Source organism: Emydura macquarii, unplaced genomic scaffold (genome assembly GCF_026122565.2).
Source record: "Emydura macquarii macquarii isolate MOO-44397 ecotype Brisbane River unplaced genomic scaffold, CSIRO-AGI_Emac_v2 contig_3348, whole genome shotgun sequence".
Lineage (NCBI taxonomy): Eukaryota > Metazoa > Chordata > Testudines > Chelidae > Emydura > Emydura macquarii.
The window spans coordinates 7,733,130-7,759,114 of NW_027133485.1; positions in this window are offsets into that span (position 1 = coordinate 7,733,130).

A 25,985-nucleotide genomic window follows, 5' to 3' on the forward strand; every position below is an offset into this window, starting at 1 on the left:
GCCATTGACATCACCGGGGCCAAGATCGCTCCCCTGGGCTTCATTCTTGATTGTGCCCTTTCCAAGGAAACTGACCTCAGGCCATTCAGTTTGCCCAAGGGCAGCAGCCCCTTCCCCCTCCCCCCATGCATCCTCGCTCTTAACCAGGAGGCTAACGATCGATACCTCCTCTGGGCTGGGCTCCTCCTTGCCACATGCTCAGAATGCAGCAGCAAGTTTGCAGACCAGCAAGCGCGCTTTGATCACCCCGTGCCCACTCTGCGTTCTTCGTGCTGGCTGACCATGGAGTGGTGGAGAGACCTCAGGGTGGTCTTGTCCACGTCAAAAGCCCTGCACAGTGTAGGCTCTTGGCCATGCGTGAGGCTCCCTCCGTGACTCTTGACCTGACATGTATTTTTGCCCAGATACTGCCAGCCTTTTAAGAATCCCGTCAATGTGTCTTAAGGGCATGGGCCCAGTTTCTCGATGGAATGTAGGCACCTAACTTCAACTGATTTCAACGAAAGTTAGGTACCTCCGTACCTTGGAGGATCTGGGCCATGGCCCTGGGAGCTGAGGTGGTGAAACCAACTAGTGTTGTTGGGTGTTGAGCACCTCTCAAACTCAGACCCCAAGACAGCAGCCAATCAGCTCCTGCTGGGAGGGGCTCGGTAGTGAGTCAACCACTCCCTCCTGACATGTGTGTCAGCCTGGCTCTCCCCACAACCAATCCACCCCACCCCTATGACTTTGTGTGATAGGCCCCCATATTTATCCCCTTCCACTCTCATCCCCTTTCCTCCTGCATTGGACTTCACTTGATTAGTCCTTTGTTGTTTACAGAGGGTGGTTTCCGTTGACATGGTTATGTTGTTTGAGCGCCTTTGTACGGTTGTGCAGAACCCTGAGTGCCTCAGTGTGGATGCAGTGGGGGAGGAGGGGAGTGGAAGGGGCGCTTTATAAATAACAATGAGTTTATTATTGGTATATGTGGTTTGTCACACTACCCAGCCTCTGAGCATTAATCTGTGAGAGGTTTTTCAGCATTTCCTTTAAATTCAGATGAAGTTTGCAATGCAACAGGGATTTTGGATCAGCGGGGATTTCTTCTGCAGAGGAAGGACAGGTAGAGAATTTGCAAAATTACACTTTTAAAGGCAAAAATCTGTGCTATTGTTCATCCTAGAAAGAAGGAAGAGAAAGAATGGAGCAAAAATGGCAATAGAACAAGCCAAGGTACAGGACAAAAATTAGACAATGGGGGCTAGGTCTTATCATGTACATTGCACTAGCGCCTAGCAACTCCTCTCAGAGACCCAGCCTGGGTGTTATACAAGCACAGAACAAAAAGATAGAATGTCAACTCCTTGGGGTTGGGACTAAGTAAGTATCGAGCTGGTGTTACTCCAGATTTACACCCTCAGTCCCAAAATTGTGATAAGTGACCCCCAGGAAAGGATTAATTAGGATTAACTCTGAGTAGCTGCAAGGTAAAAATGTCCTTCCATCAGGGTATGTTCAGCCAATGAAAAGTGCCCTGAGAAGATATGAGAAGAGATATGTGCTCAACACATATACAACACTAGTTAGTTTCAACACCTCAGCTCCAAAGTCCATGGCCCAGATCCTCAAAGGTACTGAGGTGCTTAACTTTCACTGAAATCAGTTGAAGTTAGGTGCCTACATAACTTAGAGAAACTGGGCCCCTGTCTTTAAGACACATGAAAAAGAACTCCATGTAATCTCAAAAGCTTGCATCTCTCACCAACAGAAGTTGGTCTCAGCAAAGACATTACCTCTCTCTAATATCCTGGGACCAACACGGATACAACAGCACTGCATTCTCCTGCCTTGTAATACTCATAGGTTGAAAATGAGGTCACTTGGTATTCTGGACGAGCAGATAGCTTGCAGTGAATAATTTATCCCACGAATTTTGCCTCTTTGTCTGCTCGCGTAGCCTCTGGGAGCAGATCTGTTTCCTCACATTTATTTGAAAAGTAGTCACCGGATTATTTCTTGATCATGAATGGGACTATGTCAGTATTCACTGCCGGAGCCGTGTTGGTGAGCTGTGGTTGGTCAAATGAGTCACGCGGTACTCATTCAGTCCCCAGACTGGATGGACTTCAGGCCATTTTCCACATGAATACTCACAATGAGTCTGTATAACTCAGCTTCATGAATGCTCATAGAAAGTGAATGGAGAAGGACCCCCAACAGATGACCAAAGTAAATCACTTAAAATATTTCAGTGGGGATCTGTGTGGGTAACATGCTGTCCCTGGCTGGATCGTTGGCACTGGGGGATCAAATCCGGGCCCATTAGATTCTAAAACCATCAGCCTCTCCTGTCTGAGCTCAAAACCACCCAGCTCTATTAGCTCAAAGCCAGTAGCAGCCTCAAAAACCACTGTGTGACCAGCCCCTAGAGGAGAACAGAGTGTGACACAGGGTAAGTGGGGGTTAAATACTCCCATTGGCCAGGGAAATCTTATCGCAAACATCAAAGGTCCACCACAGCTCAGAGCCCCCGCTCTCCTGGATACGTCCTCAGGTGCTGGGGTCAAACTCAGCCCCTCCAGATCTAAAGGAATCAACCTCTACTGCTCAGTTAAGAGAGCTGCTGCTCAGCCTTGTAGATCCGGGTCTGGAGTTCCATCACATCTGCTGTGGGCTCCCACGGGGCACCACATTACAAGTGGGAAATTATTTACATGGTGAAATGAATGAAAGCAGAAAGAAAGAGCTGGATTGTGCAGGCTGGGCTTGCCATTCAGAGGGTGATAATCCATGAGCAGGACCCCATCTCTCATTCACTTCCCCCCCAAAAGGGCTCCTTGAGGCTTTCAAACCATCACTGAAACATGTAAACAAAATAGTTGGCATAAAACTCTGGTCCCACTAAAATCAATGGCAAAACTCCCTGTGATTTCAATGGGGGCCAGGATTTCACCTCTTGAAATGTGGGGAAAGGAAGTGGAATAAGGGAGGTGAAAAGGTAGAGAAGGAAGGCGAGGAGATGAAGACAAAGCCGGGGCAGAGAGGGGTAACATCTGTGGAGTTTCTACTAAAAGGGAATTTGGGTCATTGCCCCACTCTGACAAATACAGTCACTGTGAAAGGACACGGACCTTCATCCCAATTCTGTGCATTGTTCCCAGCTGTTAATTGAACCCCCTGGTTCATCTTCTAGATGAAAGACCCATCCTGGGGCAGCCGCTCTAAGTGTCCCAGACTGCGTAGCACGTTCAGCAAGTGCAGACTGCAAAGAGGATGTACCTCAATGAGTACCCAAGAGCCATAATGGACCAAGAGGCACTGAAATGAGTCCACATTCAGATGTGGGGGATGGCAGTGCTGCAGATGGGATGAGAGAGGGGAGAATAAGGCAGAGAAAGAATGAGAAATTGAGACACAGAAAAGACCAGACAGGTTGATCCAAAAGAGAAGTGAATGAGAGAATGGGAAACTAAAGGAAAAGGAAAGAAAGAGAGAGAGAGAGAACTCATCAAAGCATAGGGAGAATGAAGTGGTCCTGAATGGACAGAGACTTGACGGAAGAAAGTGTTGCAACTCGGATGGGGGACAGTTCTAACTGGCCTTCCCTGGTTTTTTAACCCATCCATTTGTCGTCAATATCTGATGCTCATACACACGCTCCAGGTGCAGGACTAAATGTGGGATTTTATTCCTGGTCACTGTGGCATGGGATCAGCACCCACTATGGAGGGGAAAGCATCACCAGCAGAGGCCAGAGAGAAGTTTCCGGGAGGGAGAGCATTAGGTGCCCAGAATACTATTGTACGTGGCAAAATGGAAAGAGACGCTTGGCAGCATGATCCAAAGCACACTGAGGTCAGTGGGAAAGACTCCAGGGGCTTTACCAAGCTTTGGGTCAGGCCTTTGGGGCAGACAGGAAGGGAGAAGAGCCGGGCTTCTGATACAACAGTCTTGCCAGCTTTCAACAGGGCAGCCTGCATTGACTGTAAGCTCAGGACACAAAGTAAATCCAACCTGGCCCCAATCAGGGCTGGACACACTGCCTGACTGACAGCAAAAGTCCCACTGATGTCGCTGAGGGCAGCTCCCTTTTTGTAGAAGGGCAACATGCGTCCATGAAACTCTTCAGGGAGCTCCTCTAAATTCCCCTTAGCCAAGGTTTGCAACTTGCACTCTGTCCTGGCCGGGTCCCTGCATTTCAGATTCTAAAGTCAGATGGAACCATCAGGCTCATGTAGCCTGGCCTCCCATGTAACACAGGCCATAGTGCTTCCCAGCATTAATTCTTGGCTGAACCAGAGCAGTATTTTTAAAAATAAAAATCCAATCTTGATTTTAAAATGGACAGAGATGGAGAATCCACCACAACCCTTGGTAAGCTGTTCCAATGGTAAATCACCCTCCCCGCTGAAAATCTGAGCCTTCTACTAGGGGAACCATACTTCCTGCTTTGGGTGTAAGCTTATCACCACAGGCAGCTGGAAGGAATTTGTGGCCCCACGTAGAGCACTGTGCAATTAGCTAGCTGCATTATATAGGGGTCAGAGGCAGGTACCTGGTTTGTTGGATCAGTGATTCTAGGACCCCTCCTGAAGGAGTACTGTCTCTCTGCAAGCAGCACTGGTTCAGAGTTCACATCTCTCCTCCTTTCTCTGAACAGTGCCACCCCGTGAGTTATAACTGAACTGGATAGCAAAGCCCTGCAGAATACATTGCACAAGATGGGGAACGGGCATGGGCAGAACCAGTCTTGCCCATCACTGATTGTAATGGGCCAGTTCAGAGGCCCTTGCCTTACGCTGATTAGTAAGGACCTTCCTTCTTGCTGAAATCAGTGTGACTAACTGCAGAGAGCCACTACTCAGTGTGAATGAGAATGGAAGATTGTGCCCCCCTGTGTCTCAGATCAGCGGTTACACATGTGCGGAACCTGCATCTGGTTACGTGTCCCAGCACCCGAGCAGATTGCACGTGCACCGAGACGCTCTGTTTTCTTCCAAGGACTCAACCACTGTTCCCCAACGATCACAGAAGTTACAAATTAAACCATGAAATTGCCGGCAAACACGGCTCATTAACTCTGCCGAAAAACACCAGGCGGAAAGAGCTAAAGAAAGTTATTAGTTAGGACTGGCTGGGAAACCATTTTCCAATGCCCCAGCCCTCTAACCACAGCAGATTTCACTGCCATCATTTCAGTTAATGCAACTTGTTGTTCCTTTTTCACACTTGAAAATAAATCTCCATTGTTAATAAAAGCCTGTTCCGCTCAGGAGTCCTTTTTAATTTCTCTTGGCGCACAGAATTCGTGTCCAAATAGCTGATTTCGATCAACAGATAGCAGTGTAGCAGCTCCAGGTCTTGGTTTATCGGGACCTAAACAATGACTAGAGCATGGATGCTTCACTAGCAATTCTTTACCAAATGCCATTAACTGAGGTAGACATTAAATAAAACAAACATTTGTGCAAAAACAAGGTACGGCTTTGCTTTGAAACCAAACAGACCAAGTTTCCAATAGGCATAACTTGCATCCTTGCCCGTTTGTACTGGCAAAAACCTGCTGGTGGGTGCAATACAAGCATATCTCCCCTGAGATAGGTGCAGGGGCCTCTGGCACTGGCCTCTGGCACCTCAGTATCTCTTGTTTTCTGCCTGTGGCACACAATGGTATAGTATTTTGAGGACTGAAATGCTTTAGTTTCACTAAAGTAATTGGGATCAATACAGGGAATCTGGGTGAAGTGTAATGGCCTGTGCTATACAGGAGGTCAGATGAGATGATCTAACGGTCCCTTCCAGCCTTAAACTCTATGAAAAAAATAATTTAGGAGGCTGGGTGTCTTGGATGGCTCAAGGAAATGGAACTGGAATATGGAGTCTCCTGGTTACATGGCCTGCTCAAATCCAGGCCTAGTTAATAGTGACCCAGAATAGTTACCGTTACATGGCCTTTGCAAAATGTGTTACCACAATTGGTACCAAGTGTTGGCAATCTTGATAGACTGGGCCAGGGAGACCTCATCCCAGAAGATGGCTACCCAGGTCCGGAGCGAGGCACACTGAAAAAGCTGTCATTTAGGGCATCTTCCTTTGTGGTGCTGAGCCCCCTGTGACTCGCAGTCATTTTACTGCCAAGGAACGGCACAACGGGTAAATAGCTACCTAGCAAATCCTCCTTGGTTGTCAGCAAGGACAGCTCCTAGAATCTTCAGCAGCACTCTCCCACTCAAGCTGGAAGAGCAACTCCATTAGCTTCCTAGCAGCAGTAGTAGGCTCTCACTCTTGAAGTGCACCAGCGACCGGAGGGGAATGTGACACACTTAGTCAGCATGTTCCATATGCAACTTTTGAAATGACTAGTTGATCGGAACAGCAGAGATCCCTTTTGTAAGAACGTCACACAGAGATCGAGCAGTTTCAATTTCACATCAAAACCTAGCACAAGCTGCCAGAAGTAAATTTGTCCAGAGCACGCAAAAATTGCTGTGGAGGCTGCTAATATATGAAACTCTCCCCAGACGTCTGACTCAGTGCATCCGTCCTCCCCTTTTAAACCACACCAGGAAAACCTCTTTCAGAAGGGCTTTCTACTGCTGATACTTTGCTCTTCTCTAGTGTCACCTCTCTGAGGGCATCAAAAGGGCCAATTCTGACATCCTTGATCAGCCCAAGTATTGCCTTGCTCTATGAGTGTTGCCATGGTTTTGCTCCTCCTAGATGTTTCCTTGTGGAATGAATCATCTCTGCACCAGAAACACCTTTTGCCAGATAAAAATTCAACAACTGGGCATAGCCCAAAGTGAGAGGCTGTGTGGCCTAGTGAGTAGGGCCTTTGACTAGGATTCAGGAGACCTGGGTTTCATTCCTGGCTATACCATGGATCTACTGGATAACCATGTGCAAGTTTCTGCCTGCCTCTGTTTCCCCTGCTACCCTTTGTCTATCTTGTCTCTTGAGATTGTAGGATCTTCAGGCAAAGATTGCCTCTTGCTATGCATATGTACAGCACCTAGCACAATGGGTCCCCAATCTCATTTGGTTTTTCCAGACACTACCCTAATGCACAGAAATAATAATAAATGACCTTTCCAATGACACCTGGAATGATCTTCAACTCCTAAAAGAGCTCGGTGAAGGAGCTCACAGGGAATTTATTTGACAAAAGCAGCCTCTTTTTTTGGTTGTAAATTGTCTTCGTGCTGCTTCCGATTTTCTCTGATTGATTCATTTGATTTGAAATTATTCACCAGTTTCATTTCTACAAATAATTCTTGGCTTGCAGATCTTTTTCCAGCATTCGAAGTTTGAGCAGTGTTGGTGCGTTTTGAGTAGGCAGAGGTCATGTGGTGTTGCTTCCGATGCCTGACTGGATTAATTTATTGCTTAGTATCAGGTTACCGGTACAAATGCTCACATTTGCTATTCAAATGTTGATATTCTCTACATGCTCCCTAAATTGAGCTGGTTCAGCAAACATCCATGTCCGTCAGCTATTTGTAGAAAGCAGTTGCAAAAGAGGTTCAGGCTATTATCTAACACAGCACTTACGCATCAGTTGAAGCACACAAATATTTCCATTTACTTCCGTGGAGCTACTCACATGCTTGAAGTTATGCATGAAAATAAGGGTTTTGCTGGTTCGTGGTGGCTTTGAACACAGACAAATCAAATGCACAGCTATTTAGTGAACATTCATGAATCCATTTTTTTTTGCTGTTCACCCAGCTCTAACCAATAGTCTAAAATGGGATTCAGCTCTGCCGGTTTCATTCAAAGTTCCCAAACCATGTGATCATCGCACTGGATGATCTCATTTTGCAGAAGTTTCTCATAAAGTTTGTGTGCAAACAGGAGGTGTCTGTCTGCCTTGGTCAGCTGTCTGAGACGACAGCTAAAACTCAGACTCCTAGCCTCAGCCCAGACAGCGGGAAAGCAAATAATGTAATTCAAAAACAGGTTAGGGCTGGAGTTGATAGAAATGGAGAACTTGTCCAGACAAAGTCGGTGGCTTTTGGTCTAGCGTGAGTGCTTTGACACTGTGGTAAGAGTTTGCAACTTATCTGTGAAATGCAGCCTCAGCTGGTTCCTTGGTTCTCAAACACAGTTTTGTATTAGTCTGAAGTTCTCGTCTGACCCTCAAAAACTAGACGAGATCCACGTAGTTTTTGAGACTATTTTGAGATTTTCTATGAAAACTGAAGAGGGGGACCTTGTGAGGAAGGCTGGGCATCTGGTAAAGACACTGGCAGAGGGGATGTCTACACTGCCATCAGGAGATGTGACACAGCACACGTAGACACACTTAACCTAGTGTAACTAGCTAGTTCTAGTGAAGCTGTGGCAATCCGGGCAGCAGCCACTCAAATATGTACCTGATTCCTGGCCTGTGCAGTTACCTGTGTTGCTGCAGCTCCATGCAATTGTTATGCTTGAGTACATCTACATGAACTGCAGTCACACTTCCAGACTGCAGTCTGGACATACCCAGGGGTTCAGGAGGTTTGAGTCCAATTCACAGCTCTACCACAGACTTCCCAAGGGTTTCGTGCCTCAATTCCCCCATCTGTAAAGCAGCGAGGACAATATTTCTCTTGTCTATTGATTGCTGCTAGCTCTTCAAAGCAAGGACAGTTTAGGGTGTGGACACACTATAGAATTAATCTGCCCTCGAGTTACTTCCCACACTGCTGTGGGTACAATGGGGCCCTGATCTCAGTTGGGGCCTCTGGGCGCTAGGTTAATAGAACTTAAAGGGTTCAAGATACGCCACGCTCACATTCTTGACATTTCAGTTCACAGGACGATGAAACTAAGACATTCAAAAGCCAGCTCTGCCAGACTCTGAATGCCCTCCCCTTCCAGTTAGGTTAGTGGGAATTTGAGTTTCCTGGCTTCTCACATGATTGGGCCCTATATCTACACATAGACAGGAGTCGCTTTGCACACTGCAGAAATGCAACCCTTCTCATTTGAAGCACAGCAGCTACAGGACAGGAAGGGGAAAGTACTAGGTTCTACCGAAACCACTCGGGAGTTTAGGAAGACAGAATGTAATTCCCAAGTTATAGAATTTGGCCAGGACACTTGATTTAAGATCCCCACCCTTGTGAAAAATGACATATTTAACGTCCAAAACCACGGTGTATTATTCTTAGAGGTGCCGTCCTTCAGATTAAACCCAGTTGTCTTCTGACAAACATCTGTCAGGGATGGTCTTAAGGCCCAGTCTACACTTACCCAGCGATTCGGCGGCAGTCGACGGGAGTTACACGAGCTACGCAGAGTAGTTTGCGTAACTCCCATCGACTGCTGTGCTTCTGTTCTGCGCGGTGTCTTCACTGCACTGCGCTATGCAGCGCTACGCCACTTGAGGAGGTGGTTTACTCATGTCGACTTTCTGATCGATTGAGCGGGTCTACACTGACTGCTCAGTCGATCCAGATAAGTCGATCTGATGCCGGCGACTTTGCCACCATCAGTGTAGACATAGGAATACTTAATCCTGCCTCAGTGCTGTGGGAGGACCAGGTGACCTCTTGAAGTCCCTTCCAGTCCTACATTTCTGTGATTCTATAATATCCGCTGGCTGTCCAGGTGGAAAACAGAAATCCCAGAATGCTTTTCAGAATGAATAGGAGCTAACCCGAGAATCCTGACTAATATTCCTCCTCCTCTAAAGCAAGTTGCAACGTTCCAGTTGGCATACGAGATATTGCCGAGTGCATGATGTATAGGGGCAGCATTGCATTTTGTCTAACCAATCCCTGCATTAGGTCCATTGAACAAACTGCTCTGAGACACCTTGAGCATGAGAGGGGCATTAGGAAACAGAACCAAAACTCCAGATCCAAACATCTCCAATATTTGTGGGTGTTCAAAATCTGAACCCAGATCTGGATTCAAATTTTGCAGAGGGCTCTCTAACTTTAAAATGGTCCAAACCATCCCTCTCTCCTCATCCCCCCAGATCTAAACACCACCAAGCATTCGGGTGATAGAAATGTGGAACTAGATTTTTAAGGCTTAAGTCCATCTCTGATTCACACCAGTGTGAGGTCAAACCAGACAAGCTCTGGCAGCAGGTCAAATCCCAGGAAAATCTAGGTCTTGTCTGCACTGGGAATTTGCCCCAGTTATAAACACTGACAAAGCTGGACCAGTGCACAATGAAGATGAGGTAAGCCATGATTTGCACCCCTGCTCAAAACTGGGGTGATCTCCACCACTGCAGATCACAGTGTTCCTGGTCTACATTAGAGGTTTACACTGGTCCAGCTACACCAATATGTGGCCACTTTTAGTTGCGACGGGAAAAAATTGCCAGTGGAGAAGAGGCCCCTGTATCAGATCAGCACACACCAACGAGCAGCTGCTGGGAAAGCAAATTCTTTCTCTGTTTGAAATGGAGAATAAGAGATTTTTTGAAAGCTGGGGTAGGAGCTTTGCTCTTGAAGGAAGCTTTTGCATTTTTCAACTGATGTTGCTTCAGAACATATACATGAGAAAGTTTGTGGTCTAGCCATCAACTCCTAATCCTCTTCTAATAAATTTGAATAGCATTTCTGAATTATAATGATCTTTTATAATGTTCTTTCAGAATGAACAAAGATGTTCCCTGAGCACCTCTAGAACTGATATTAAAGGAACTAAGATAGAGGAGTTTAAACCCAACATATAGGTTTTGATTTAAAAAAGTTACCACATTTGGGACTGACCCTGAAACACTTGCACTCAAATGAGTTGTCCCATTAACTTCAGTCATTCCTCTCCAATGTCCTTCCTTTCAAAGGACGTCACTAATTTTAGCGCCAAAGTTTCACACAATTGTGGCATCCCTTCACTTTTGTCATTGAAAATTATTTGCATAAGAAATAAAGACGCATGAAACTGAGATTACAGACCGAGCTATTTATGTGAAACAAAGGAATCCCCACAGCATCTGAAGTTTCTTGTATGAATAATTTTTTTAGTGTCCCTCATTCTGGGTCTTGATCATACCTGAGGTTAGAGTTTCATGTGGTGTGAACTGGTGTGGCTTCATTGACTTAAACAAGAGCTTTGCTGATTTACACTAGCTAACAATCAGGCATCGTGATTTCCTTTGGATTTTAGCAGGTTGAGAGGTATGATTGAGTCTGTCATTCCAAATGTCTACCAGACATTGTTTAAAAGACAGTTTCAATTAAAACAATTTTTAAAACAGATTAAACAATCCTCTCTGTTTAACCCAAACAACCTAAACTTTGCAGTACCACGCTATACTACAGGAGAAGGAGGAAAGTGAAACTGACAAGAAACAGAAATGCAAAACTGACAAAAAGCAGAAAAGTGAAACCTATTGATCCAGCTTCAATGCCCAGACTAGACGCAAAAAGAAAATAAATTGCATTAAAAATGACAAGTACATCAGATTCTGAAAATTCTTGCAATTTAAAAGTTGCCTGTTAATAACGCAGGTAAGGAAGTTTCAAAATATGTTCATGTGATTTTTAATGAGGGTATCACACACTCTGATGTGGACATGTAGCTATAACATCCAGTTACCCCTCTGGTGTTGAGAAGAGTTTGCAGAGAATAACTGCTCTGCGTGCTATATACCAGATGACTCTTTATGGCAATGTCCCTAGCAGTGGGGTCAGGCATATTTAAAGCCTCTGGGCCTGGTTCCCATTGAAATCAGTGGGTGTTCTGCCACTGACTTCGATGGAAGCACGAGTTGGGGCCATTGCTGGTTCTCTGCAGGCTGGCAGCTTTGCTGAGTTTTATGGAAAAACAGAGGGCTCGTTCCATGGGCGGGATTTTCCAAACCTACCCAGCCCTAATAAAAGAAGGTGTTTAATTATAGGGCTCAATGTAAATGGGCAAAAAAGCAGCCAATAAAATGTAGCATTGTACAAAGGAGCTGCAGGGTAAGGGCTTAATTTTGGAATGGCCCATCTGAGTTATTCTTTACGCTTTTTGGCGAGCGCTATCCCTGCCTCCTTCTAATGAGGGAAAATGGCAGCGGTATTTCAGGAATCACTTACAGTCAGTGAAATCATAGCACTGTGTTCTGTCCTTAAATTATCGCCGTGCATATGCTTTGAGTTTAAGAGAACGGCACAGTCTGGGTAGGCAATTTAATGTCTGCCAGTCTGCATTTGTCTGTACCGGACATTTGGAGGGTGAGCTCAGGGCTGCTTTTGTGGGTAGCAAGGGGTTGGAAATCTCTGCTATGAAAAGTTTGATTTTATGTACAAACCTGACATTGGCAGTGAGGGCGCGCAACACTTCACAGGCCCAGACCCTCAGTGAAATCGGACGCATCAGAATTCTGTAGCTAACAAAACCAGAATGAACTCCCTGTCTTTCCAGGGAGTAAGACGCCTAAGTACCTTTGAGGATCTGGGCCTCAGTGAGTTGCAATTTACAGCTCCAGTTACAGATCCTGGTCCTACAAACAGGTGCATGCGTAACTTTATTCACTCGCGTAGTCCCATTGACTTAAACATGATTCATTGACTCACATGTGCGTTTGCAGCATTGGGCTCATAGTGAGACGTGTGGAGAAAGGGCCTGAGCAGAGACCTGGGACCTGGGCTTTCCTATCTTCTGATCTTGATCTCCTGTACTGCCTCTGGCATCACATAACCTCTGCGTAATGAAGTTGTGAGGCACAGGAGGGCTAGAATAGATCAATGTTTAGTTCCTGGTCCTAGTCATCACATGGGGCAGGAGTACAAAACATTACACCTGTGTCACATGGCAGAAGTCAGCCTCTACTGATACTTGTCAGCAGAATGGGGAGAACCCGCCTTACTAACACGGAGGCTTATGAAGAAGTTAAGGTTTGTAAAGTACTCGAGGATGCAAAGTACTGTGTGAGTGCTAGGGTGTTAATATTCCTAACAGAGGATTGGAATGCATTTCCATTTTTATTCATTCATACAAGTATTTTAATACTTGTATTAAATGGCTATTTCCCCAATTTTCATTATTTTTTTGTTCCTCTCAGTCATATTCATCCCATTAACAAGGTTCAACTTTTCTTCCTAGAGCATTATTAATTTCAGTCTTGTGCACCATAGACGTACAATAAAATAGCAAGCCCTCGAACTTATTAATTATCTTGCCACCGCTCTGCTGAGCAGTAGCAGATTTTGGGGCCCTGCAGGTTGTGTCCCTCACTGGAAGAGAAATGAGTGACAAAGAGTCTGGGTATATTCTTAGAACAATTGGTTTTAGTCTGCATACAGCAGACCTTGAACAGAGGTGGTCACAAACAGTGTGCAGGCAATGCTTGCTTTCAAGAATCTCAGCCAAAACACTGATGCCCGGTTTCCAGGGAGCAAGAATTGACTCTAAAGAGATTAAGGCAGAGATCAAGCTCCCCTGCTGCTTGCCACAGCTCGCCAAAAAGAAATAAAATCACAAAACTAACAGCACCACAGGCATTTCTTTGAAGACCGATCAGTGCACCAACACTAAGAACTTGTAAGACTATGTTTAATTTGTGTTGAACAGCACCACCTGGTAAATCCCATCGTAACAGTATTTACATAGTAACCAAAGCCAGCCTCGCGTTTTAGAGACAAATAAAGGCACAATCTCACCCCACAAGCAATTTACTGACTCAGTCCTGCATTGAACCAGAGGTGGTCCCCTGCACGGACCCTATCTGAACTCAACATGGCTCTGCACAGGGATTGGTCCTAGGTCCTGTGGTTCTCAAAGCAGGGGCACAAGAGACTGAGCCTCCTATGAATCTTTTTATTAACTTCAAGGGAGGGTTTGCATGATCAGGCTGCCCACGCTCCACCCTGCTCCCATCAAAGGCAAAACTTTCACTGACTTCAGCGCAGGCAGGATCATGCCTCCCCGTACATTTACGCTCTTCTTGGCACCATCCAGCACAGAGCATGATTATTAAGACCCTTGCGTTTATTTTGATCCCATAACTGCAGTGGTTATTGTAATGTTTCAAGAGGGCTGGAGAGTATTCCAAGTACTTCCCAAAGGCTTATTCTGAGATAGACAGGATTTGGCAGGGAGGGTTCGCCAGCAAACAGCTGAAACCAGAAATTAAAGGCTATTCCAACCAATTAATCCACATAAGCTATCCGCTACTTTGGTGCTTTCTTACCTCCTGCCCAAGACCAATTAGGGGATGTTGTAAATCTGGAGGAGCCCCAGATGCTGTATTACACTTCTTGGAAAGGATGCTCAGTTCCCAGTTGTCCTGCTTATTAGTACAGAGCATCTTTCTTGATCTCAAACAGCTTTACAGCTATGACACCCCTCCAATACAGGCCAGTACAACCATCCCCATCGTACAGCGGGCAGCGCGATCACCTCCATTTCATAGATGAGGAAACTACATACAGCAGTGCAAATAAATAACAGCAATAATGATCCCATAAGTTCCTGTCTTGTTTCCTTCAGTATAATCCATCACCTCTCTCCTCATTCACAAGCTGTTGTCTCTTGTTCTTCCCTATTTTTATGCTAAACTGTAAAATGGCAATTGGGAGACATATGGAATCAAAACAGCAGAGAGTTCATATCCCACTTCAGGGAGAGCCAGCAAAGAGCAGTCAGCCAGATTTTAAGGGCAACGGTTTCACAACTGGCCATTCGTTTGGGGGTATAGAGGGCCTTCATTTTTAGGAGCTCAATTGGACACATCTCACTTTGATTTCAAGAAGCGCTGAGCAGCCATATGGAGCAGGGGATCTCTAGCAACTCCAGAAATTAGGACCTGAGGCATCTCAAGATGAGGCACCCAAAATTAATGGATTCTTCAGAAAACTTGGCCTTAGCCTTTTAAACGCGTGTCGGGGTCGATCCAGAGGAGCTAGTCAGAGTAGTTGATGGAGCAGGGATAGCAGCTGAGCTAAGGGATTCATAGCCAAGAGGTAGCACATCTACCCTGACAGGGGATTATAAGTCTAAGGCCACGTTTTCAAAAGAATCCACTAATTGTGGGTGGATCAACATTGGCAGCCTCTGTGGGAGAGGAATTGATGGGGGGGAGGGAAGGGGAGGATCAGATACATCGGAACAGCCAGAGGACTTATTGCTGAGAGGTAGCACAACTGAGATACGTCCCCTTCTTCTCCAACACAGGGTTGGAAACACAGATCTACAGAAAGGCGCAGGCAATAACAATAATGATAATAACACAGCACTATCACACTTGGTGCAATCGCACCTCAGCCTGGCTTTGGTCTATTATTCAATCCTGACCACTATTCAACAAACAGCAACCTCCTTTTTCTTCTCCCTCTGGAGGTGTCCATAAAAGGCTATTTTGCTGCTGGGTTACCTGCCTGAGCAAAGGGGCTAGGGCTCAGACCCTTAGAGGTATTCGGGTGTCTAATTTGCATTGAAATCAATGTCTAAATACCTTTGAGGAGCTGGGCCTAGGCTCATTAGCTGAGCACAGCCAGGTTTAGCCCGTAGATCCACCCCACTACATGCCTAACCTCAGGCTTTAGGCCTGACACTCAAGATCTTTAAGAAATTTCTCAGACCTCCATGATCTTCTCAGGACTTTTAGCTGCATTGCAACCATGCAAATGATGTGAACTAGAACAAAGCAGGAAGAAAGCAATGGATCTTTTCCAAAGGGCAGAAATCTAAGGGACTGGCCTGAAAGGAAATTTTAAGGCTTTGGAAATTCCTGTTATCCACTACACTTGCATAGGTGATTTGTGTAACTGACCAAATCAGTGCAAATTGCAAATATTCCAATTAAGTAGATAATGGAGCAGTGTTGGTTAGCTTCCTACATCATCTAGTCAGGGAAAAGGAGTGTTCTTCTTATAGCAGATGCAGACTTAGTACCCTGTGTTGTCACTGGCCATCCAGAATCGCAAATCAAAGTTGTCACTCAAATTGGCTCATTAGTCTGGAGTCATATTCTTAGTAGATGGTCCCCAAACAACCCCTTCCCCTCAAAAGTCTAACACCCCCAAAACTTCAGGGGTTTCAAAATCCAGATCTTAGTTTTGCAACCAGAGTTAGATTCCCACCTTGCAAACATTCCTGTACTGAAACTTACTACTATGCATAGTAACTCTGCAGGACCAGAGCTTACATTTCATTATTATTTATCTAGTGCCTTTGATGTTTATCACACTTTACACAAGCGTATAAGAAGACTCGGTCCCCACCTTTATGGGTTTACAGTATAAGCCCCGGATCCAGCAAATCTTTACACATATGATTAACGTTAAGCGTACTAGTGTGTGCAGGATTGACACCTAAGCGTCCATTGCAGTTCCCATTGGAGTTAGTGAGAGTTTTTCACTGACTTCAGTAGGAGCAATCAGGTCCTACAACAAACAGATCATTCACCAAGTAATGGCAATAGGCCATGATGCCTAGAGTTAAAGGGCAAACGTACATAATGGGAAGGAAAAAATACTATCTGGAATGGATTGTATATTTCACTGGACTGGAGGCACTACACCACAGACACACCCAGAGTGAGTCCTTGCTTGCTTGTTACACCTCTGTGCTGCTTATGTCTTTAGAGCCAGAGGAAAGGCAGGTTTAATCAATGGGAATTCAGTGTGCAACTCTAATATCACCAAAGCCCTTCAGCCACAAAGCCTGCAGCGCTTACTACTGGAGCTCAGTATAATCAAGTCAGCTCACAAAAAGTAAGCCATGTGGTAAATGTCAAGAACCAACCATTCAGAATCAACCTTATATTTGTGGCTTCGTTCTCATTCAGGCACAAACCAAAGTACCTGCAAGTGGTTCTCTGGCAACTGTAAAAAAAATGACAAAAGCCACCCGCTGAGGATGCCGAAGATGTTGCAGCAGAACTCTTCTAAAAGACACACTCTAGTTCAACCACAAGTTACTGGGCTAGACGCAGGAGTCTGGGTAAAGTCTATGGCCTGTGTTACGCAGTAGTTCAGACTCGATGGTCATAATGGTCCCTCCCGGCCTTAAAATAGACAGGCCAAATTCTATTCTCTTTCTAATCTACTCTGGTGTCATTCTACTGGTTTGAATGGGTTTACACCAGAGTGAGATCAGACTCCGGCCCTATGAATTCCTAGCATTATTGGCGTCAACAAGACACATGTATTCATCTGGGCGGTGGTTTTTCTGGCCTTTATAGAGAACATGCCAAATACTAGGCTACTAAGGAATGGGCTAGACAGAAGATTCTCCATGAGGCCATAAGTTACCTTAAATTAGAGAAGGCTGAACAGGTGGGGGGAACAATTCCCTTTCAGCTTTCAGCCTGGACAGAGGTGCCTTTGCTGAATTTAGGGGGATTCCAGACTTGAGCAATGAGCAATGCCAGGAGTTAGCTACCCAGTTGTTGTTTTTCTCAGAACCCAGCTTAGGTGGAGTTTTTCAATACCCTGTGTGGGAGTCGTTTGCATCAGAAAAAAACCTGGGTTTTCAGAAGGCCCCTTCTTCCCAGGCACCGTTCTCACACTGTCTGCTTCTCCTGCGAGAGACTGATGTGTGAACTGCTCAATCAGAAGACAGCCTGGCCTGTGTATACATGGGACCTATTCTGAGAACTTTCACATAGTTCCCATTGACTGGGAAACCACTTCCTCTGTCTGCGAGAGCAGCTACCTCATTTGGAAAGTAACTCTCGCACACGATACCGTGTTCTTTCTTCATTGGTTTGTCTGACTTGTGAATGTGCTGGGGCGGGGAGGGGGGGAAAGAGAGGAAACAAATCTACGAAACAGGGGAGACTAGAGAGAACCATTTCCAGAGTATTGATTAGTAACATTGGGACAGCACATTCTCGGGGGGAGGGGGATGAAAATCATGTATGTAATAGAGATCAGAACAGGACGCTACATTTATAGAGCTGGATCCTAAAGCCCTTCAAGTTTTTAACTAGTCCTTCCTTCGGCACAACTTACTATCTATTTTAGGTACTTACACAGCCCCCATGATCACAGTATGAGTCCCTCCCATTCTTCAGTGTATTAAGCCTCACACAACCCTGTAAGGTAGGGAAGTGCTCTTATCTCAATTTTATAGCTGGTAAACTGAGGCACAGCGAGGCTAAGGGACTTGCCCAAGGACACACCGGAAGTCTGTGGCAGAGCATGGATTTGAACCCAGGAGTCTGGCTAGTGCCCTAACCACGGGACCATCCTTCCTCCCACAGACTTCCTCTTCCATTGACTTCAGCTAATGTCTTGTCTGTACATGGACGTCAGATTCTGGCCCACAGATTTAATTGTTCCTGCTCCATAACAGGACCTAACTCACTCTCCTCTTTTTCATTCATCCCATGACAAAGATCCTGGATCTGGTCGTCTTTAGGACATGTTGCAAGGCACATCTGTAGTCCCATGCTTTCCCTGTGGTCAGAGCTGTGTGGAGAGACTGGTGAAAAGATTTTTTTTTTCTAGTGCAGCAGCACTCAAGATGTTTGGCATTCTGCAGACACAGGGGATGATAGTCTCTGCATCATAGTTAGAGTCCTAGCCTAGGACCTGAGTCTGATTCCCTGCTCTGCTACACACTTCCAGAGTGACCTCATTTAGTCTCTCTGTGCCTCAGTTCCTCATCTGTAAACCAGGGATAAAAGCACTGCTCTGCCTCGCAGGGGTATTGTGATGACAAATACATTAAGGCCCCAGGAGACGACACAATGATAGGGGCCGTCTACATACTATAGAGACTGAGCTCTGGGCAGGCTGTGCTATGGCTCGAAGGGCATCTGTCCTGGGAATCTATGGCTTTTGGAAATTTCAGGCCCAATTCATTGTTGCCATGCACCTTGTGTATCCCTTTATGTCAATGCAATGTGGGTGTGAAACACTCCCAAGTCATTTTGCACCAATGTCAAGCGCTACGGAAGGAGCAGGGCGACACCGAATTGGGCCCTTTGACCAAGAGTTTCAGAAGTGACTAGTGACTTTGAGTGCCTCCATTTTGGGCCCAACTAGACAGGCCTTAGAGGACCCTGACGTTCAGAAAGTATTCAGCACTGGTCCCTCCTGGGGGTAGTTATTTGGGCACCCCAAATCAGGCAGCCCTTTTGAAAAGCTCAGCCTTTGGTTTTAGAGGGAGTGTTTGGAAAGAAGTTACACGGTCAATATTTCCTTTTCATACCATGCTTTGGGTGTGAGACAGGTGGCCCTGGAGGGGTAGATCAGACAGGAGGGAGGCGAAAGCCAAAATAACTGTTTATTTCTATTTATTTATTGTTATTCAGCTCTGCCCAGAGCTCAGTTCATCTGTGGTACGTATGTGGCACCCCCGTCACTGTGTCATCTCCTAGGCCTTACTGTGATTAAGGCATTTGTCAACCCAATGCCGCGGTGAGGTAGAGCAGCGCTATTATTCCTGGTTTACAGATGAGAAATGGAGGCACAGAGAGTAAATGACTTGCCCAAGGTCACACTGGAAGTGTGTAGCAGAGGAGGGAGATATTTAAACAGTCCCACTGAAGTTAATTGTAAAGTGCCCAATGAGTTCAGGGGGAGCAGAGTTAGAGGCAGTGCACCCCCCCCCCCCATATTGTGCATTCACATATATATTAATGTTGCAGAAAACACATACTGTAATTGTAATAACTCCTCATTTTGACTATATTTCAGTGGTTAACAATATGCTGGCAGGATAATTGACAGTATATTTTGTATAATATATAAAATGGAAATATGATGCATAGGGTGAAAATTATTAGCACCTCTAAGGAACCGGCTAGAGTGTATCTATCACCACGGTGCTGTCCATGATGGAGTCAGGGCTGCTCAGCTGTGTATCATAGCCCCCGCACTGCAAGCAGCTAATTGAGATTATCCATTGACTCAGCTAGTTGGGGTTTGAAGTGGGGTGTCTGGAGCCGGAGCCAGATCTGACTTTCCAGGGAGTTGAGATGCTGGAGGCTCCAATTCATGCCTGTCTCTAATAACAAAGCTCTCAAATCACGCTCTAAAGATGTGCACTAAATCCAGGCTAGGGGTGGTTGCTTCAGGTTTCCTTCCTCCCATGAACATGTTATTTTAAAAACTGGTGGCTTCCAGGTAACATGGTAGAACCGTTAGGCACAAAGAAACAGGCAAGGTTAAAGAGAATTGATTCACTGATCACATTCTGAGCTTTTAACCTCGGCTGAGTCATTTGCTGAAGGTATTTTGTCTCTCAGACCATTTTCATAAGCTTATTGGCTAAGGTTCCGCCTGTCTATATCTCCTTTTGTCACACGCACGTAGCCAGCAGCTCCTATTGCCTGCAGGACGCGAAACACAAAGCCAACGTGTCTCAGGGCGCATTAGGTGTCAGACAAAGTCGTTACATTTTAGCAAAGCTGGTGCTAAAGGAACTAGTAAAATACCATCAAATCACTGTAAAAACCTACATGAAAGTTAGACGCCTCTTGGGCAGATTTTGCCCAGGGAACAGAACACATCTCGGATGAGATGACAATGCTCCCCTGGCCTAACAATATCATGATAGACTATTGTGATATGTGAACCTGTGTCTAGGAAATGAAAAACGTCCCTCAAATCCCTCCTTAGGATTCCCTTCTGCCATGCTGCCTCATGCAGCTAACACAGGCAGAAATGAGCTACCTTGTGCATGCAAGGAGACATGTAGCAACATTCCGGCACTACCGCAACCACGTTCTTCCTTCTCGCCATCATTTATTTATCTTTATCCACCTGTTGCATCTTGTCATTAACCAAGATTGTAATCCCATTGGTGCAGGGCCTGTCCTTTTACTAAGTGTTTGTACAGCACCCAGCACACTGGGGTCCCAATCACTGACTCAGGCCTTTAGGATCTTCTGTAAATAAGAACCATAGCACTTCCTTCTTTAACAGCTGCCCCCAGCCAGTAGCAAACTACCATACGCTTTATCCATTATGCTGTTGATTGTATCTGATTCCTTCAGACACATCTGTGGCTGGGACTTAAAACCAGGAAGTTGGCCATGGTAATTAAAGATCACATGGGCCTCTTGTTAAAAAAAAAGAGGGATATTAGCACTAGTGTCCTAACCAAAACACATTTCGGGGGGAGTGGGAGGTACCAAAGCCATTCACAAATTTGAGTCAAATTTGACTAATAATTTTGGCGGAAAAAATGAATCCCCCCCCCCCCACCCCCAAAATGTCAAAATGGGTCATTTAAAAAAACCAAGCGCAAACCCTTTCGAAAATGAGAACTCGATTCAACATTCCAAACATTTTGTTTCATACCAAACTTTTTTTTTTTTTTTTGGTTTTTCATTTCAGCAAGAGAAATGAAAAAAAATTCAGTTTCTGTTTGAAACAATTCCCCTCCCCCGCCCCCAGTTTGGCCACTGTCATGTAAAATCAATTCTTTGCTCAGCTCTAGTTAGGAGTCTGGGGGGCATTTAGAAGAGAGAAGGTGCCCAGATGTCCCAATCAATGATTCAAATGGGTGTGTCCCCCACATTTAAGTCAGGTTGTGCAAATTGCCATTTGAATACTTTAACCCCTTGTGTGTCTCGTGAACGTACCCTGGACACCAGTAAAGTGCGTCACCCATGTGACATTTGCCTGGGTGACTGGTTGACCATGGGCACTAGGGTTTGGTGTCAGGATTCCCTGCCACTGATTTGCTGTTTGACGTCAGTCTCTCAAAAACTGCGCCTCTGTGTAGCCATCTGTAAAATGGAGGAGCCCCCAGTGTTTGCAGAGCACTTTCTGAGCCTCAGATGAAAGGAGCTATAAATGTGCAGGTGAATGACCTCTCCTTTTCTGCACTTTGCCCCATGAGTGACCAGCCCACGCAAGATTTACAAGAGCAGCCGCCTATGTGGGAATTGCATAAGAAAGACAAGGTGAGGGAGGCAATATCTTTTATTGGACCAACTTCTGTTGGTGAGAGAAACAAGCTTTTGATCTTAACGCAGAATTCACAGAGCTTCAGGACCCGAAGAAGAACGCTGTATCAACTTGAAAGCTTGTCTCTCTCACCAACAGAAGTTGGTCCAATAAAAGATATTCCCTCACCCGCCTAGTCTCTCTAATATCCTGGGACCGACATAGCTACAACAACACTGCCTACAGCGATGGGAATGGCATCGTCATTTAAGGGATTGCTCATGCCTGATGAATGTTTGTTTCATGGAGGTTATCACAGCAAGTAGGACTCTCCCGCTCCGCAGGATCCTGGAGCCCGGGCTCCAGCCCGAGTTCGGACGTCTACACAGCAATAAAAGACCCCACAGCCTGAAACCTGCAAGGCCAAATCATCTGGCATGGGCTGGCTGTAGGTTTTTCTTTCCTGTGTAGACAGACTCTTAGAACTAAAGGCCTTATCCTTCTCTATGAGGCCTTAGGAGGAGAGAAAACTTGGGTGTTCGTTTTCTCCAAATCCAGCTCAGTTTCAAGGCAAAAATCTCCTCTCTGCCCTGCCTCGAAAATTGCTCAGTGTCTGAGGCAGTTCTGGGTATGGAGTGATCCCAGGAGGTGCACCTAGATTCCCATCAGTGTCACGCTGACTTCAATATGTTTTCTGATGTGCTAAGAATTGAGCACATGTTTAAGGGCTTTGCTGAATCAAGGCCTTAGACTCCTTCATCCCAAAGAGCTTAATAACCTACACACAGGAGTCATTTTGCCCACCACTGAATTGCAACCATCTCTACCTTGAAACGCAGTAATTTTTTTCCATCACATGCACTGTCTTCACTGCTAAACTTGATTCATACTAGCTGGGGGGCGGGGGCTACCTATATATAGCTTTTGCGGTCTAGCCATACCCTGTGTGAAACAAACAGCAAAGACTTCTAGATCTGGCCCACAGAGTGAGCCTTTGGTAGCATGGTGTCAAAACACGTATTTGTGCTCTGTCATTTAAAGTGTTCCCCACTTCCTGTGTGACCTTGGGAAAATCGCAATCTCTCAGTGCCTCAGCAACTGTAAAATAGGGATAACACTCCCTTTGTCTTGTCTATTTACACTATAAACTCTTCAGGTCAGGGACTGACTGTCTCTCAGTATGCGTCTGTACAGCACCTAGCACAATGGAGCCCTGATCTCAGTTGTGGCCCTAAGCAAGGTGCTACTGTAATACTAATAAATATTGCCCAGGAGGATCAGATTTCAGGAGTGGGGCCTTTGACTGTAAGTGTCTCAGATCAGGGAACGCATGCCTCCTTCTGATCTTAGTTGGGAGCTCGAAGAGCTACCGTAATGAAATAATGAAAAATAATTTTCAGGATTTTATGGCAAATTAAAGAAGAAGAGAAAATGGACCAGTTGAGCTATGCCACATGAGAAGATTAATTTAGGTACTATGTCGAACGTGAAAAAATACTCTCCCTTCTTTTAGCTCAGGGAAATACTCCTGAAAGACTCGATGAAACCACAGACATTTTCTTCTGGAATCTCCTCCTATCGTACACTGCATTATAGATGATTCATTCATAGACTCCCGTCTTCCTCTGCTTTGAAATGTGGCATTTCACATAACACAGCCGGAGAGAGAGAGAGAGAGAGAGAAATATTGTCAGGGTTACAGTTTTCCGTGGTTAAAAAGCAACACAAAAATCCATTAAAAGGAAAAGTTTGTAGAGCGGGAATCCTGAGGTGGTGAATTACTGGAAGATTAAAAAAAGAAACCTCTGCTTGTGTTAAAGTGGGCATCACTTCCAGCCTACAACAAATGAGACAACACATGAGAACAGTGTCCATCCCATGAAACTGGAAAGAGTTTAGTTCAAAACGAGCAACCAATCAGCTATACTTGGCTTGGAGAATAGGGCGGAGTGCTGGCGTGGGAAGGAGAGAGGTTCTGCAATGATCTTGAGAGGTCGGTAACTTGTTGGCGCACCTTGAGAAGGAGGACAGCCTTGGTAAAGCACTGGACTGTGAGTCAGGAGATCTGGGGTCTATTCCTGCCTCTGACACAGACCTCTTGCGTGGCTGGGAGCAAGACACTTCCCTCCCTGAGCCTCAGTTTCCCATCTCTACAAGGACAATAACACCTCCTTCGTCCATCTTCTTTGTTCAGATTGTAGGGACTGCCTGTTACTAGGTTCATGTACAGCAGCTAGCACTGGGGAAGGGGGGATCTTGGATAAGGCCTCCAGGCGCTACTGCAATACCAATACATGATTATTATGGGACTTCCCAGAGAGTTGAGGATGCTCAGCATCCACCAGGCTAAGGCCTATACTGAATTCCAATTGGTATCTCCCGCCATTGTTGCCTAGGTTGGATCTGGAGCGTGGTTTGGCGTATGGATGGCATGGCATTCAAAACACCAGCTCATCCAAAAGGCATAGCAGCTACTTAGCACCTGAAGGGAGTGTTTTTTAAAAGTGTCCTTTCAGGTGGACCTTGACGCTTGTGATAGGCTGACACGCCTGGAGAATGGCATCGTGTCTATCTAGCCAAGGGACCAGGTGGGGGCGGGAGTATCTTTTACTGGACCAACTTCTGTTGGGGGGAGACGCAAGCCTTCGTGCTCACAAGGAGTTGAGCACATTCCCCAGGCATGAATCCCAGCCTGAAGAGACCATCTCCAGCGTGTGAGGGGAGCCAACGAGAGAAAGCAATGAAGTGAAGGGAAGGAAAGAGGAGGAAAGGTAGGGGGAAAGATAGAAAACAAAGGAAGGACACAAGATATTCTCTACTGAATAGTTTCCATGGACTTTCCTCCTCATTTTATAGGAATTATTGGTTCCTTGTTCTGCCTTTGTTTTGCTGCCAGAAACAGATTGATCAGAATTTCATCCACAGGGACATTGCAAAGGATCCCTGTCATTTCCACCATTGTGCATGGCCTCACCATTTATTTCCTGGGCTTTCCAATTCTACTCTTTTGCTGCTCCCACACAGATATTGTTCTGGCTTCTCCAAAGAGAGTATGGACTGGGTAGAATGCAAAGACCATCGGCTCAATTCTGCTATAGTTACCACAGTTGAAATCCACAGTAACGCTGCTGGAGTCAGCAAAGTTATTCTGGATTTACAGCCATGTAACTGAGAGCAGGATGTGGCCTGAACCATGTGGCACATTGGCCTACAAGTGTTTATTAATGACCGAGACCACAATCTCTAGAAAACAGTCATTGTGACTGACTAATATGTTCTGGTCTGTTCCTTGGTGTAATTTCAAGTTCAGTGACATTTCTGACCTTGCAGAGAAAAGAAGAAGAAATAATAGCTCATCTGGTGCTTTGAATTACACCTGTTCCCAAGAGAAGGGAATGAATGATCATGCTAATATATTGCTAACACAAGACAGACCTGAGCTGTGGAACTCAGAACTGCATTTGAATCTGAAATTCACCCCAAATGCAGGGGTGTTTGCTTTGGATGTTCCAGTTTGGGTAATCACAGAGGAGGCTTGTACTACAAAGTGTGAATCCAATCTGGATCTGCAGCCAAACCGCTGCAGTTTGATCAGCTGCAGACTCTTTGTTCCATTTCAGACTCATCTCGGGTTAACAATGTAGCTGATTTATGCTCCTGGGGGCTTGTTGCTATTTGCTGCCTCTGTGGTCCTGCCTCCTTGCAATTTTAATGAAACCAAAGAAATTAGAGATAGAAAAGATCTATCAGGTCATCTGCTAGGTCCCTCATCCAAGCAAGTGCGGAATCGCTCCCTGTTTACATGAGTACAATGGGGTTTTCCTGTCTTCCTCTGGGAGGCTATTCCAGAGTCTAGGAGATATCGCTGTAGGGAAGTTTTTTCCTGTGAAGAGTCATCAGCAGGAAATAGCTGATGGCGAAGTATTGGGGGGGGTGGGGGAGGGTCTAGCAAAGTCAGTTCTTTTGTTTGAGTCACTGAGGTGGAAAGCTGCTCAAAGACTGTCTCATCTTCTAGCCTCTGTTATGGGGAAGACAATTTTCTCGGAGAAGTCCCAGAAAATGCTCCTGAAAATAGGAAGAATGTTCCGTGCAGGACTGCAGCAGTCAGAGCCTTCGGACTTCCTCAGGCGAGAGAGAAAACGGATCAAGAAAGCAAAGCCAAGATATTTTGGGGCACCACACGCACGCCAAAAAAATCTCTCAAGTGTTTCCTGGCCCAGG